This window comes from Schistocerca serialis, chromosome 1 (genome assembly GCF_023864345.2).
Source record: "Schistocerca serialis cubense isolate TAMUIC-IGC-003099 chromosome 1, iqSchSeri2.2, whole genome shotgun sequence".
Classification (NCBI taxonomy): Eukaryota; Metazoa; Arthropoda; class Insecta; order Orthoptera; family Acrididae; genus Schistocerca; species Schistocerca serialis.
The window spans coordinates 244,827,013-244,840,051 of NC_064638.1; the positions used below are offsets into that span (position 1 = coordinate 244,827,013).

Consider the following 13,039-nt stretch of genomic DNA (forward strand, 5'->3'; position numbering starts at 1 on the left):
CTCTTGGCAATTTATTGTAGATAATTTTTCCATGGTGTAATGTTCCTTTTTGGCACAAACTGGTTTTTGTATGGAGTACATGAAAGTCAGTTTTCTGTCTTGTATTATGATGATGAACATTTTCATTTTTGGGGATGATACTAGGATTTGTTATTGTATATTTCTTTATAAACATTGCACTTTCAAATAGGAAAATACATGGAAGGGGAAGAATCCCCATCCTTTTAAATAATGGTCTACATGGTTTGTTCCTTTTTATTCAGCCATGATTCTCACTATTCTTTTTTGCATCCTGAAGAGTTTTAGGCAGGATGGCGAGTTACCCCAAAAAGTGATCCCATATTTTAGGACAGAATGTATATTAGAATAGTAAACTGTCATTAGACAGTCCTTATGACAGCAGTTTTCTAGCACTCTCATTAAATAACACATGGTACTTAGCTTCTTTAATATGTTGTCAATGTGAGTTTCCCATCTAAGATTATCCTGTAGCCAGACCCCCAGAAATTTTGTATTAGGCACACTTGCAATATCCGTGTCTGACATCTGAATTTTTATATCCTCTTCAATGTTTCTCTTGATATTATGAAAATTTAATGCTACTGTTTTGCTTTTATTTATTATTAGTTTGTTTTGGTTGAACCAGTTTACAACATTTGTTAATGCTTCAGACAGTCTTGTCTGTAGTATCTCTGCAGTCTTCCCGCTGACTAATATGCTTGTGTCATCTGCAAACTGGATAGTGCTATGGTACTGGTTGGCTGATGTTAGGTCATTTATATATATCAAAAATAGGATAGGGCCCAGTACCGAGCCCTGCGATACTCCATATTTTACTGCTTTATAATCAGAATAGTGTCTTGTTGATTTATTTTCTTTGTGAGAATGTATTTCTACTACTTGCTTGCGGTCAGTAAGATATGATCTAAGCCAGCTGTTAGGCATACCTCTGATACCAATTCTTTCAAGCTTCTGCAGCAATAGAGTGTGGTCTATGATGTCAAAAGCCTTAGACAGATCAAGGCATATACCAGTTACTTTTTGTCCACTATCAATTTTTTCGAGTACTTCACCCAGAAATTCATATATTGCTGTTTCTGTTGATCGGCCTTTCCGGAAGCCATGTTGGGTTGTGGATAATATTTTGCACTTTTCTAGAAAATCTAGCAACCTCTTATGAAAAATTTTTTCTAGTATTTTAGAAAATGTAGATAGCAAGGCAATAGGTCTATAATTGGCTATGTCTTCTTTCTTACCCTTTTTGAACAGTGGTTTTAGTTTCACTGTCTTTAAGCAGGAAGGAAAGACTCCATTTGTTAATGAACTGTTGAAAATGTGGGCTAATGGTATTGCAATGAGGTCCCCCACATTTTTAATGACATAATCTGGAATCTCATCCACACCTGTTGAAAATTTTGTTTTTAACTCTCTTATTGATAGTATAATTTCCTTAGGGTTGGTTGAAGTAAGAAATAGAGAGTTGCAGTTTCTATTTTGATTGGATGGTGTTGTAGCAGGATTTTTATTTGAAGATTTTATGTCAGATAGTAATTTTTCACTAATATTTGCAAAGTATGTATTAAAAGCATTGGCTACTTCTTCTGGATTTGTAATTTTTTTGCCATCTTGGATTACCTGGAGATTTACATTTTGGGAGGTCTCGTTTCCTGCTTGTTCTCTGACTATCTTCCACATGGCTTTCATTTTGTTCCTGGCCATTTTTATATGGTGATCATTTGTTGTTTTTTTAGATTCTTTTATGACTTTGTGAAGCACTCTCTTATAATTCTTGAAATGCTCCAGAAATTCTTCTGTAACATTTTGTGTTTTTGAGATTTCATAAAGTCTCCTCTTTTCAGCACATGATATTTTAATGCCTTTCGTCAGCCATGTAACATTTCTTTTTTTGATGCATGACATACTGTTTGTTGAGAGTTATATTATTGCATATACAGACAATAATATTTGAAAGCCTTTTCATTGGTTGTCTAGAAGTAACTGAGTGTGCAAAACTGCTGCTGTGTAACGATTGTTTATTCAATGTTTTTGAGAAGGAAAACTGTTTAGTGCACTTTTATCTGTTAGGTAGATGCATCTGTATTGTACATTGTCCAGTGACATTAATATGGCCACTGCCTAAGTTCGACATCAACATGCAGTAACCATTCTCAGATGCCTGGTGGCAGTACTAACAGTGGAGAGTAGAAAAAGTATGTCAGTGGGGGAGGGGGGGGGGGGGGGATGTGTGAAATAGTGCTGTTGTTTTCATATTGTAGAAAGGGAGCGATGAATGATTTACCTGACATCCAAAAGGGCATGATCATTGGCTTTCAGGCCAAGGGTGGAAACAATTTCAAAATGACGAAGTCTGCAAATTGTTCACATGCCGCTGTGATTAAAGTATTCCATGCATGGCAAATTGGCACTGTCCAAAACCAGCACTGAGTCAGCTGTGATACAGCATAGGCCATAGATGCCAGGAGAGAACAAGAGCTTCGGGGATGTGTACGGGCGAATAGACAAGCAGCTGTTGAGCAACTGACCATCCATGTGAACCAAGGGGCTACTAACAGTGTCTCCTCAATGACTGTCCAAAAAATGTTGTTGCATATGGCCCTCTGCAGCAGGGGTCTGATTCATGCACCCCTGCTGACCACCACTCATCAGTAACAAAGCCTAGAATTTGCACACCAGTATTGCTACTGGATGTCCACCGAAAGGCGTTGGGTAACATTTTCAGATGAATCATGTTTTATGCCCCATGGGACAGTTGGCCATTGACATGTGCAGTCCTGTAACAATTGCTGGAAGGGTCCAGGCCAGAGGAGGGAGCTTTATGGTCTGGGGAACGTTTTCATGGCATTCCCTGAGTGATCTGTTACAGCTCTTCTTCCTCGTCTTTTACTTCCTGGTGTATCAGTTGCTATTAGTATACTATTAACCAGCTGAAACGTAAATACATCATTCTTTGACCTTACAGGAACTCATTCTGGAAGGCACTATGGATCAACACAATTATGCATCTATCCTTGGGACCACATCCACATGCTTACATGCAGCTTGTTGTTTCCTCAGCACAATGGCATCTACGAACAGAACAATGCAATGCATCACTCAGCTTGCATTGTGCATGCATGGTTCAAAGCACACCATGGTGAGTTCACTGTACTCCTCTGGCCACCAAACTCTCTGGATTTAAACCCAATTGAGAATCTGCGGGGCCATCTCGGTCATGCTGTTCCCACCCATGTATCCTTAACTGAGAAACTTAGTGCAGCTGCCCACGGCTGACCTTTCAGAATCTCATTGCTGTCTCTCTTTCTGCTCATCTATGCTGTAAAAGGTCGTCAATCAGGCTTTTTCAGGTGGTCACATTAATTTGCCTAGACCCTGTATAAAATTATGAAGTGACACCAATGTGAACGATAGGCTCTGCTTGGGAAAAGTTTTTCTACATTTAATGTGTTACTTTTTTATTCTGCACTTATTTAGTGTGACCGATTATAGTAGTTATTATTCCTTTTCCTTTGTGCCGCAATTATTATGTTGAGATTAGCTTTTGTTTCCACTGAACACTACTTTTGGCTTTTGGGTTGCAAGTTTAGGCAGTGATTTATGGTGATTGTTTGTACTTGTACTATTGAAGTGTAGCTATTCCATTCCTTATGTACACATATAACAGTAGAATATTTCTGCATTTTCTTTGGAAATTTATGAATACACATTTTCTGTGTCCTTGTTGATTCTCAGACATTGTGCAGTTAGTTGTGATTCTTATTCATTGTTCTTTATATCTGAAGTATGATGCCAGGACCTACTAGAACTAAATCTAAAATTTGAGGACAAAGGGAAACTACTTCTAATGAAAAAATGAGTGAAGAAAGGCGTGCTCAGAGTAATCATTCAAGTGTGAGATAGGTGGTAGACAGACATAAATGGGATTATGAAATTCCAGCAATAAGAAGTGGACTAGAAAATGTATCAGGAGATCCAGTATTTGAGAATGATTCTTTAGGGTGTGATGAGTCACAGCACTCTAGCTTAGTGGTTGAAGGTTCAGGTCTTGCGCCCATAACACAAATGCAAACTGACCCAACTTCTCTTTCCTTCAGTAGCAATACTGTACCTGGGGAAAATTGTTCTTTGCAAAATATGCTGGCAACATTCATGGAGGGTATTGTTAAGAGGTTAGAAAAGAGCAATGCTTAAAGTCAAGATGAGTATACTAACTTACTCGGGGAAGAGAATTTTAAAAGAAAGGAAGAGAATTTGAAATGATTAGAAGATGTAATAAAGAGATTAAAGAGGAAAATAAAGAGCTAGAGATGAACTTTAAGTTAAGTGAGATTAGACGAGAAGTGCGTGACGAGCTCATGCCAGAGATAAATAAAATAAAGTCCTAACTTGAATGTATGGAAACTGCTGAAATTCTGCTGCTGAAGAAACAAGGGACTCAGTGTGAGGTGCAGTTACAAGAATTAGTCATCAATTAGTATCTTTTAAATGACAGTTGGAAGCTCAGCCACTTAAAACTTAAGAAAATTTGAATGCAGTTACAAAACAGGTAGAGGAACTGACTACAGATGTGGCACAACTGTCCACCAATTCCGATAAATATTATTATGACAATCAGCCCCTTTTACTGCTTCTGAAGAATTTCAATCGTTGCTGTGTTTTAAGGAAGAAGAAATGACTATTAATCAGTAGCATAATTGATAAGTTAATAAAATACATAAACAGCTTTCTTGTATTGGAAAGGAATTTGATCAGGGATGTAATGATATAGCCTTAGTAGGTCTGTTATTGGAAATTCTGATGAACAAGCAAACTCATGATGTGGGGGAAGCTTACTCGAGAATCTAATGTTTTTCAAAGATAATACGATTGGGATGCAACTTGTGGTGGTAGAGAGAATTCATACATACAAAAAAGCAATGGGTTATCTCTTATTGTTAGGAAATTAAAAATGGTTTGAAACAAAATACAGCCAAAGGAACACCTTCACCAATTTGATTGTTCTCATCCATCTACATAGTCATTTGGTCGTAAATTGGAATTCATGTGCAAATACCTCAAGGGCAAACTTATGTGATTTATATAATGCATTTTTGTCAGTTTATTGGTCAGAGACTACACAAGCTTACGTCAGACACAGTGTTATGTTTATGAACTTTGAGCAGTCTGATCTTTTAAGTCCTGTGCACTATTTCGTACACAAGGTGTGTAAGTATCAGCTTCTGACAAATCCATACAGTCCTGATGAACTAAGAAAAATTTGTTGTACAAAACTATAGTTTTGGTTAAGACATGTAATCTTGGTAGATGATTGTGTTCAGTGACGTGTTTATAAAACTAGGAATTTGAGACTAATAGAAACAAGTGAGGTTTAAGCAGAGTAAAAGTTTCATAGCATAAATGCTGCTAAGCTTGTGCAGCTAAAGGTGATGTAGTGGTGACATAGGGATTCAACAGCTCTTTTGTTGGTGTACCAACTGGTGAATGGAATGCTCCCAGAAGGGTGGAACTTTGCAACTTTACTTCTTATTTGGAGTTCATTTCTGTCCTCTTTCATCTTTACTCTCTGCAGTTTAAGAGATTGAGATTTGAACTAGAACTACTGTAAGCTGTTTCAGAATGGGAAGCTAATTTTATATTATACACCTTATAGTATCAATTGTGAATCATTTACAAGTCCATGGTAACAGGATGATGTGTTTGACTAATTAATACACCAGAAAACAAGGAAAGGTATATTTATGGGTTTTGCCTGCTATTCTTACTTTCATCAAAAATTTTGGCAAAGTCTGAGTTCAACATGAGACATATAATGTTGAGGGCAAGTGGCAATATTGAAGAATAACAACAGAGGATTCTTGAGCGGAGATGTGATTCAGCAGAGATGTTTGTGTATAATGGCTTTATTGTTTACTGCTTTGATATTTTTCATAGCAAGAGAGATGGAATTGTATGTTGATGACTTGTAAGTAAACATTGTGGGCACCATGGATAACAGCTTGTTGTGGAATATTTATTACATATATATGAATGAGACTTTTGCTTTGATGACAGACTTTCTTTCTTTATAACAATATTATGAAAAGGAAAGTTGCTACTCATCATATAGCGGAGATGCTGAGTTGCAGATAGGCACAACAAAAAGACAGTTACAAATAAAGCTTTTGGCCATTAAGGCCTTAGTCAACAATAGATGACAGACACACACAAACACACACACATTCATGCAAACACAACTCACACTAATGACTGCAGTTTCAGGCAACTGGTTTGAGTTGCCTGAGACTGCAGTCGTGTGTGTGAGTTGCATTTGCGTGAGTATGTGTCTGCTGTCTATTGTTGATGAAGGCCTTAATGGCCAAAAGCTTTTCTGGTCAGTATGTAATACTAACCTTTCACATATACAAAGTTTTCAGGGAAGTTTTTCTGCTTGGTCATTAATTGGTGTGGCAAAGCTGATCTCAGGTTATTCTACTGTGACATGATCTACCATACATCAAAAGTTCCTTTATAAAGATATTGATGATCTAAAATGTTTTTCTAGTGTAAGACTATATTACACATAGGCTCTAAGATTTTAATAGACTAATGAAAGGACCATTTTACTGACTCTTGATTGTACCTTTCTTTTTAATTCTTGTAATACATATACACACCCAGTAGATGCCAAAACCATGATGATCCCGTTTCCTTTTTCCCTGAGCTTGCACTGTAGATGTATTGTAGTTTGGTATATTTGGGTAGGTAGAAGTAGTGAATAGAAAGGTAATTTAAAAGTAACCATAACAACATAATTCTAATTTGGGGTATTTCCAAGTAATTGAAAATACATCAAGTATATTAATACAGAACAGCACAATGCTTAAGAAATTTGTAATAACATATACAATTTTTCCTAATTACTTTCTCCCTAGAAAGATTCTTGATATGTATATTTTATTGCTGGTAATTTTCATTTCATGGCACACTATTATTATGTTATATGTACAAAAATTTACATTAGTATGTTATTAAACTTACACACATTAATGTAGTGTCTAATTTCCATTGGTTTATGTTTTATGCATTCTGGACAAGCATGGGTGTGTAGAGATGAGCATGCATATGTTACAATGAGAAGAGCATTTGTATGGCTGTAATAGACACTGAAACTCGATGTCCAGTTCTGCTACATCTAATAGACGATCAGAGTCGCCTAGCTGGGGCACCATATCAGGTGTCACATTCTACTGTTGGCTTGCCAATTTACCCCACTACCTGTGCTTTAAACAAAATGGACCAGTTCCAAGTTGTCAGCATAGATGAAATGCAGGTGACATTGAGTTGTGGGAGAGCCAAACATACACCTTCGATCTTTGGGTTGTCACTGGAGGAACTGCCTAAGCACTTCTGCCCTCCCGAGTTTCCCCTTACTCCACACGTTCCCATCTGTCTGTTCAATTGAGACTACGTGAGTCAACTAATTGTATGTCCTCTACAAAAGTTATGTGATATATGTGCTTTTTGTGACATTTTTTATGAGTCAAAACATTTTCGCCTTCCATTACATGACTGTGTTCTGTATGTATTTTGTGCTTCATTTTTTTAGTGGGTCTGTTTATATCTTTTAAGACACTTACTTTTTACTGTTAACCATATTGTTGATGTGCAAAGTAATTCAGCTTAGCTCTCAAGATTTACAGTTTCTTATTGTTGTTCCACTTATTGTGTCATTATTTTACACTTGCAGTAATGTACTCAGTGTACAATTTTATGTAAGCCTTTTACTTTTGGAGTTAGTTTTGTTAAACTGCTCACAAACAGAACATTTTTTAGTTCTGTGTTCAATAACTAATGACTTATAGCTATTTAGCTGTCGATGCTACATTACCACTATTTGTATTCTTTATGTTTCACATGTCTTCTGCTTTCATAGACAATGACTTTTTTACTGTAGTCTATAATTCTTGGGTGTGTAACTTTAAACATGTTCACATATTAGTGCTTTGATTTCTTTTGTGTTTGACTGTGAAAAAGTTTCTTGAATATTCAGTGCTATATTTCTTGGCGAGACACATTCTGTGAAATTCTTGTTTGGTGGGTTTCTACATTATAAGAAGTGGCTCCTTTCTTTGTTACATTTGCCAAAAAGAGTGTCTTTGGCTACCCGAACAGAAACAGATGAGTGATACATAATACTTTGGTTGTAAGAGATTGTGTTGCGAGTAAATGGCATCACCGTCATTCTGCTGTGAGCAGGAGTCTTGTAAGTGGAGGCAGTATGAGCAGTGCAGACAGTGGACATAGCAGACAGACAATGATTTTTGAGGTGCTTTCTGGTGTGAATGTGCAATGAGAGGCAAAAAGATTGCCTGGCCCGAATAATTTTAAGCCCAAGAACAGAGCATTACACGTGCCCAAGCACAGAAATGCCAGTGTTCACAACTATAGTGGTCTGTGGAGCTTCAGTTTGGTGTTTACATCATCAAATAGAAGCAGTATAATAGTTACGATACAGTGTATGTTGAGATTCAGTGTAATTAAACTCATCATATTACTTCTTTTGAAAATCATCATTTGAGTATGTAGAATTGGTTGAAATATAAGAACTGTATGTCGGTAGAATTACTAGAACAATGAGTGTTTCACATGTGTTTCAGTGGCTGAGTGGATAGGCTAACAGTTTATGAAGATAAAGGATGAGCATTCAAATCCAGCTGAAGTCACTTGTCATTTTTTTAAAATTTAGACTTGTGCAGGTAATATTTTAACCTTAATTTGCTACAAATTGTGCAGTTGTAGGTTTTTCTAGGTTCCACATTCTTTAAAAAGTTCTATTTCATAATAATCTAATCTTGAAACAAACAGACAAATGGATGTATGTATTTGTAATTACTTTGACCACCACCTGGAGTCTCTATAGTTTTCAGTTAAGAGAAACGTATCAGTTGATTGGCATATTTTTCTAAGACCTTACATGTGGTTTACACGAGTGAGTGTATGTGCCGTCCAGTATCTGTTGTTTCCAGTTTAATGTTCATTCTTCAACTATGGTATGCCTATTCAACTGTTATGCTGAAGAGAGGGGGGGGGGGGGGGGGGAGAGAGAGAGAGAGAGAGAGAGAGAGAGAGAGAGAGAGAGAGAGAGATTGGCAGGTCAGTGGTGGTGTGCCAGTTTACTGTAGTGGTAGCTGTAGTATATGTCAGATTTTTATTTTTTTTACTCATGTCACAAATGTTTTGTGCTTTATTTACATTTTTTATTAAATTATATTTTCTTTTTTTACCTTTTTTGTTATTCTCTTCAGTAAATAACTAATTATGATTTGTAACAATGAAAACAATCAATTATTCATAAAACTATTTAATTGGATAGGTAAAAAAATCTACTCACCAAGTGGTGGCAGAACACACACATAAAAGACTGTTGTGGTTGGCAATCTTTCCGAGCCAGTGGCTCCTTCTTCAGACAGAAGGGTTGAAGGGGGAGGAAGAAGGGTGAAGGAAAAGGACTGGAGAGGTCTAGGAAAAGAGGTAGATTTCGGGGAAGTCACCCAGAACTGCAGTTCAGGAGGGACTTACCGTACGGGATGAGGGATGAGAAGGAAAGACTGACTGTTGGGGACTGCGTCGGACAAGATTTGAAAACCACAGAGCTTAAAGGTGGAAGACAGGGTAAGATGCAAGACAGAGATTACTACTAAAACATCATGCATGAGTTAATAAGAGTGAATCTTTTAGTAGTAATCTCTGTCTTGCATATTACCCTGTCTCCCACTTTTAAGCTCTCAGGTTTTCAAATCTTGTCCGATGCAGTCCCCAATAATCAGTCTTTTCTTCTCATCCCATACAGTAAGTCTCCCCTGAGCCGCAGTTCTGGTTGCCTTTATCAAAATCTACCCCTTTTCCTAGACCTCTCCAGTTCTTTTCCTTCACCCTTCTTCCTTCCTCTTCAACCCTTCTGCCTAATTGTGATTTATGAATTTCAAGTGTAAAAATAATCTTCGTTGGAACTTAATATTTATCTGACTTCCCATAACAATAAAAATAATCATCTGTAAAGGGTGATACTTACCTGTCCACCCATAAAAATACAAAATACAGATTTGAGAGACAGAAGGAAGTTTCGATCATAAAACGGAATGACAACAAGTGTGTTACACTAGCACTGTGCTTCCAACTGTCAAACTCTAACGTTGGAATTCATCCCAAAAAGAAAAGGCCAGTGTTCCACAACCACATGCTTTGAATATATACTAGAATTTCACGGGAGGCGTCAATCTTCATGACTGGCTGCCAGAGAAACATACCACTGCAGTGCGTGGTAAAAAGTGGTACTGGTGCCTTTTTACAAGGATAGCAAATATGACTGTTCTGAATGCATACCTGAATTTCAAGAAATTCAATGAAGGAACTTCTCTTTCAGGAAAGAACTTGGAAGACAGATTGTGAGAACATATCTGAAGAAAGATCTTGAAATGAGTTCAGCTAAGATGATACCATTATGAGAACTGCAAAGGAAAGCAGAGAACATATTGTGGCAAGTGTAATGTTACACTCTGTATGGAAAGCTTTCCCAAATATCATATCAGGCCTTAATAAAATTTCAGTTTTGGAGAATTTTTTTGTTAAATCTTTTAAATGTTACTTATTTTAAAATAAATAATAGTTTTGAAATGTTATGTTGAGTATATTATTACCAGTTTATTTATCCCTTGTCCCTTTTCCTAGTAAGCAGTGTAATGACAAAATAACTGCCAAGCACCCAGCATCCTCAAATGAGGACAACCAAAAATTTCACATTTAGGCTACAAGTGAACAAAATTTCTTCATATTTCCATAAATTGGGTTGCCAGGACACAGCTTTCCAAAACTACAGAATATAAATTAACTAAAAATAAATTGGATACTAATGGGTTAAGAAGATTCTGCAGGCCAATTGGCCATACCCATATTTTGGAAATTGTGAATGCCCTATGGGCTTTAGTTTATTATTCATGGGAGAGAATTGTCATGGATGAGAACTTTTCCCATAGACTTGTAAATTCTGTGCCTCAAAGGATCCAAAGTATTCTTGATGCCAATGGCATGTGGACAAGACATTGAAGCTATACGTAGCCTACTCTTCATTTTATTTTATTTCATTATTCTGTAAAAAGCCTACATAATTGTTAGGCCAACAATATTAATTTGAAAATACAACATAGTCCTTTAATCTTCTGAGAGCAGTTCTCGACGAGCCCAAGAAATGTGAAGTTCTCCTTAGTTCCTGGATGACGGACAAAGGAGCATTCTGGGCTGCCCTGCCTCCATGTAGAGACTCATGGTCTTCCAGGTATTGGACGTCTTGCTACCTCACCATTATCTCTAAATAATCTAATCCATCTCCTTGCTGTGGAGCATCAACACCATAACGACGTGCTGCCTCAGACTTAGTGACTCCAGTTTCAATGGGAGCGATTATTTGGTCTCGAACATTCATGTCGGCCATTTTGAAGCAGACCTTCGATGTATACCAGGCAGGTGATACATTTCCCTTAGCTGAAAACTATAGAGACACCAGGTGCTGGTCAAAGTAATTACAAATACATACATCCATTTTCGATATTTTTACTATGACTATTTGTCTGTGTGTTTATACACTCCTGGAAATGGAAAAAAGAACACATTGACACCGGTGTGTCAGACCCACCATACTTGCTCCGGACACTGCGAGAGGGCTGTACAAGCAATGATCACACGCACGGCACAGCGGACACACCAGGAACCGCGGTGTTGGCCGTCGAATGGCGCTAGCTGCGCAGCATTTGTGCACCGCCGCCGTCAGTGTCAGCCAGTTTGCCGTGGCATACGGAGCTCCATCGCAGTCTTTAACACTGGTAGCATGCCGCGACAGCGTGGACGTGAACCGTATGTGCAGTTGACGGACTTTGAGCGAGGGCGTATAGTGGGCATGCGGGAGGCCGGGTGGACGTACCGCCGAATTGCTCAACACGTGGGGCGTGAGGTCTCCACAGTACATCGATGTTGTCGCCAGTGGTCGGCGGAAGGTGCACGTGCCCGTCGACCTGGGACCGGACCGCAGCGACGCACGGATGCACGCCAAGAGCGTAGGATCCTACGCAGTGCCATAGGGGACCGCACCGCCACTTCCCAGCAAATTAGGAACACTGTTGCTCCTGGGGTATCGGCGAGGACCATTCGCAACCGTCTCCATGAAGCTGGGCTACGGTCCCGCACACCGTTAGGCCGTCTTCCGCTCACGCCCCAACATCGTGCAGCCCGCCTCCAGTGGTGTCGCGACAGGTGTGAATGGAGGGACGAATGGAGACGTGTCGTCTTCAGCGATGAGAGTCGCTTCTGCCTTGGTGCCAATGATGGTCGTATGCGTGTTTGGCGCCGTGCAGGTGAGTGCCACAATCAGGACTGCATACGACCGAGGCACACAGGGCCAACACCAGGCATCATGGTGTGGGGAGCGATCTCCTACACTGGCCGTACACCACTGGTGATCGTCGAGGGGACACTGAATAGTGCACGGTACATCCAAACCGTCATCGAACCCATCGTTCTACCATTCCTAGACCGGCAAGGGAACTTGCTGTTCCAACAGGACAATGCACGTCCGCATGTATCCCGTGCCACCCAATGTGCTCTAGAAGGTGTACGTCAACTACCCTGGCCAGCAAGATTTCCGGATCTGTCCCCCATTGAGCATGTTTGGGACTGGATGAAGCGTCATCTCACGCGGTCTGCACGTCCAGCACGAACGCTGGTCCAACTGAGGCGCCAGGTGGAAATGGCATGGCAAGCCGTTCCACAGGACTACATCCAGCATCTCTACGATCGTCTCCATGGGAGAATAGCAGCCTGCATTGCTGCGAAAGGTGGATATACACTGTACTAGTGCCGACATTGTGCATGCTCTGTTGCCTGTGTCTATGTGCCTGCGGTTCTGTCAGTGTGATCATGTGATGTATCTGAGCCCAGGAATGTGTCAATAAAGTTTCCCCTTCCTGGGACAATGAATTCACGGTGTTCTTAT

At 39.2% G+C, this 13,039-nt stretch overlaps 1 protein-coding gene across 3 annotated transcripts in view; it reads left to right on the plus strand.

Annotated features, from left to right (window-relative positions):
• Positions 1-10,676, plus strand: part of LOC126467058 (uncharacterized) — a 59,344-nt gene extending 48,668 nt beyond the window's left edge. Inside the window, exons 2-3 of one of the 3 annotated variants that reach the window (XR_007585991.1) lie at positions 2,981-3,154; positions 10,421-10,676. The gene's annotated coding sequence lies outside the window, so the exon portion shown is untranslated. Of the gene's footprint in view, positions 1-2,980; positions 3,155-8,654; positions 8,754-10,420 lie in introns of all 3 variants that reach the window. The other 2 variants (XR_007585992.1, XR_007585990.1) reach the window with 2 other exon arrangements.
• The last annotated feature ends 2,363 nt before the right edge of the window (positions 10,677-13,039 follow it).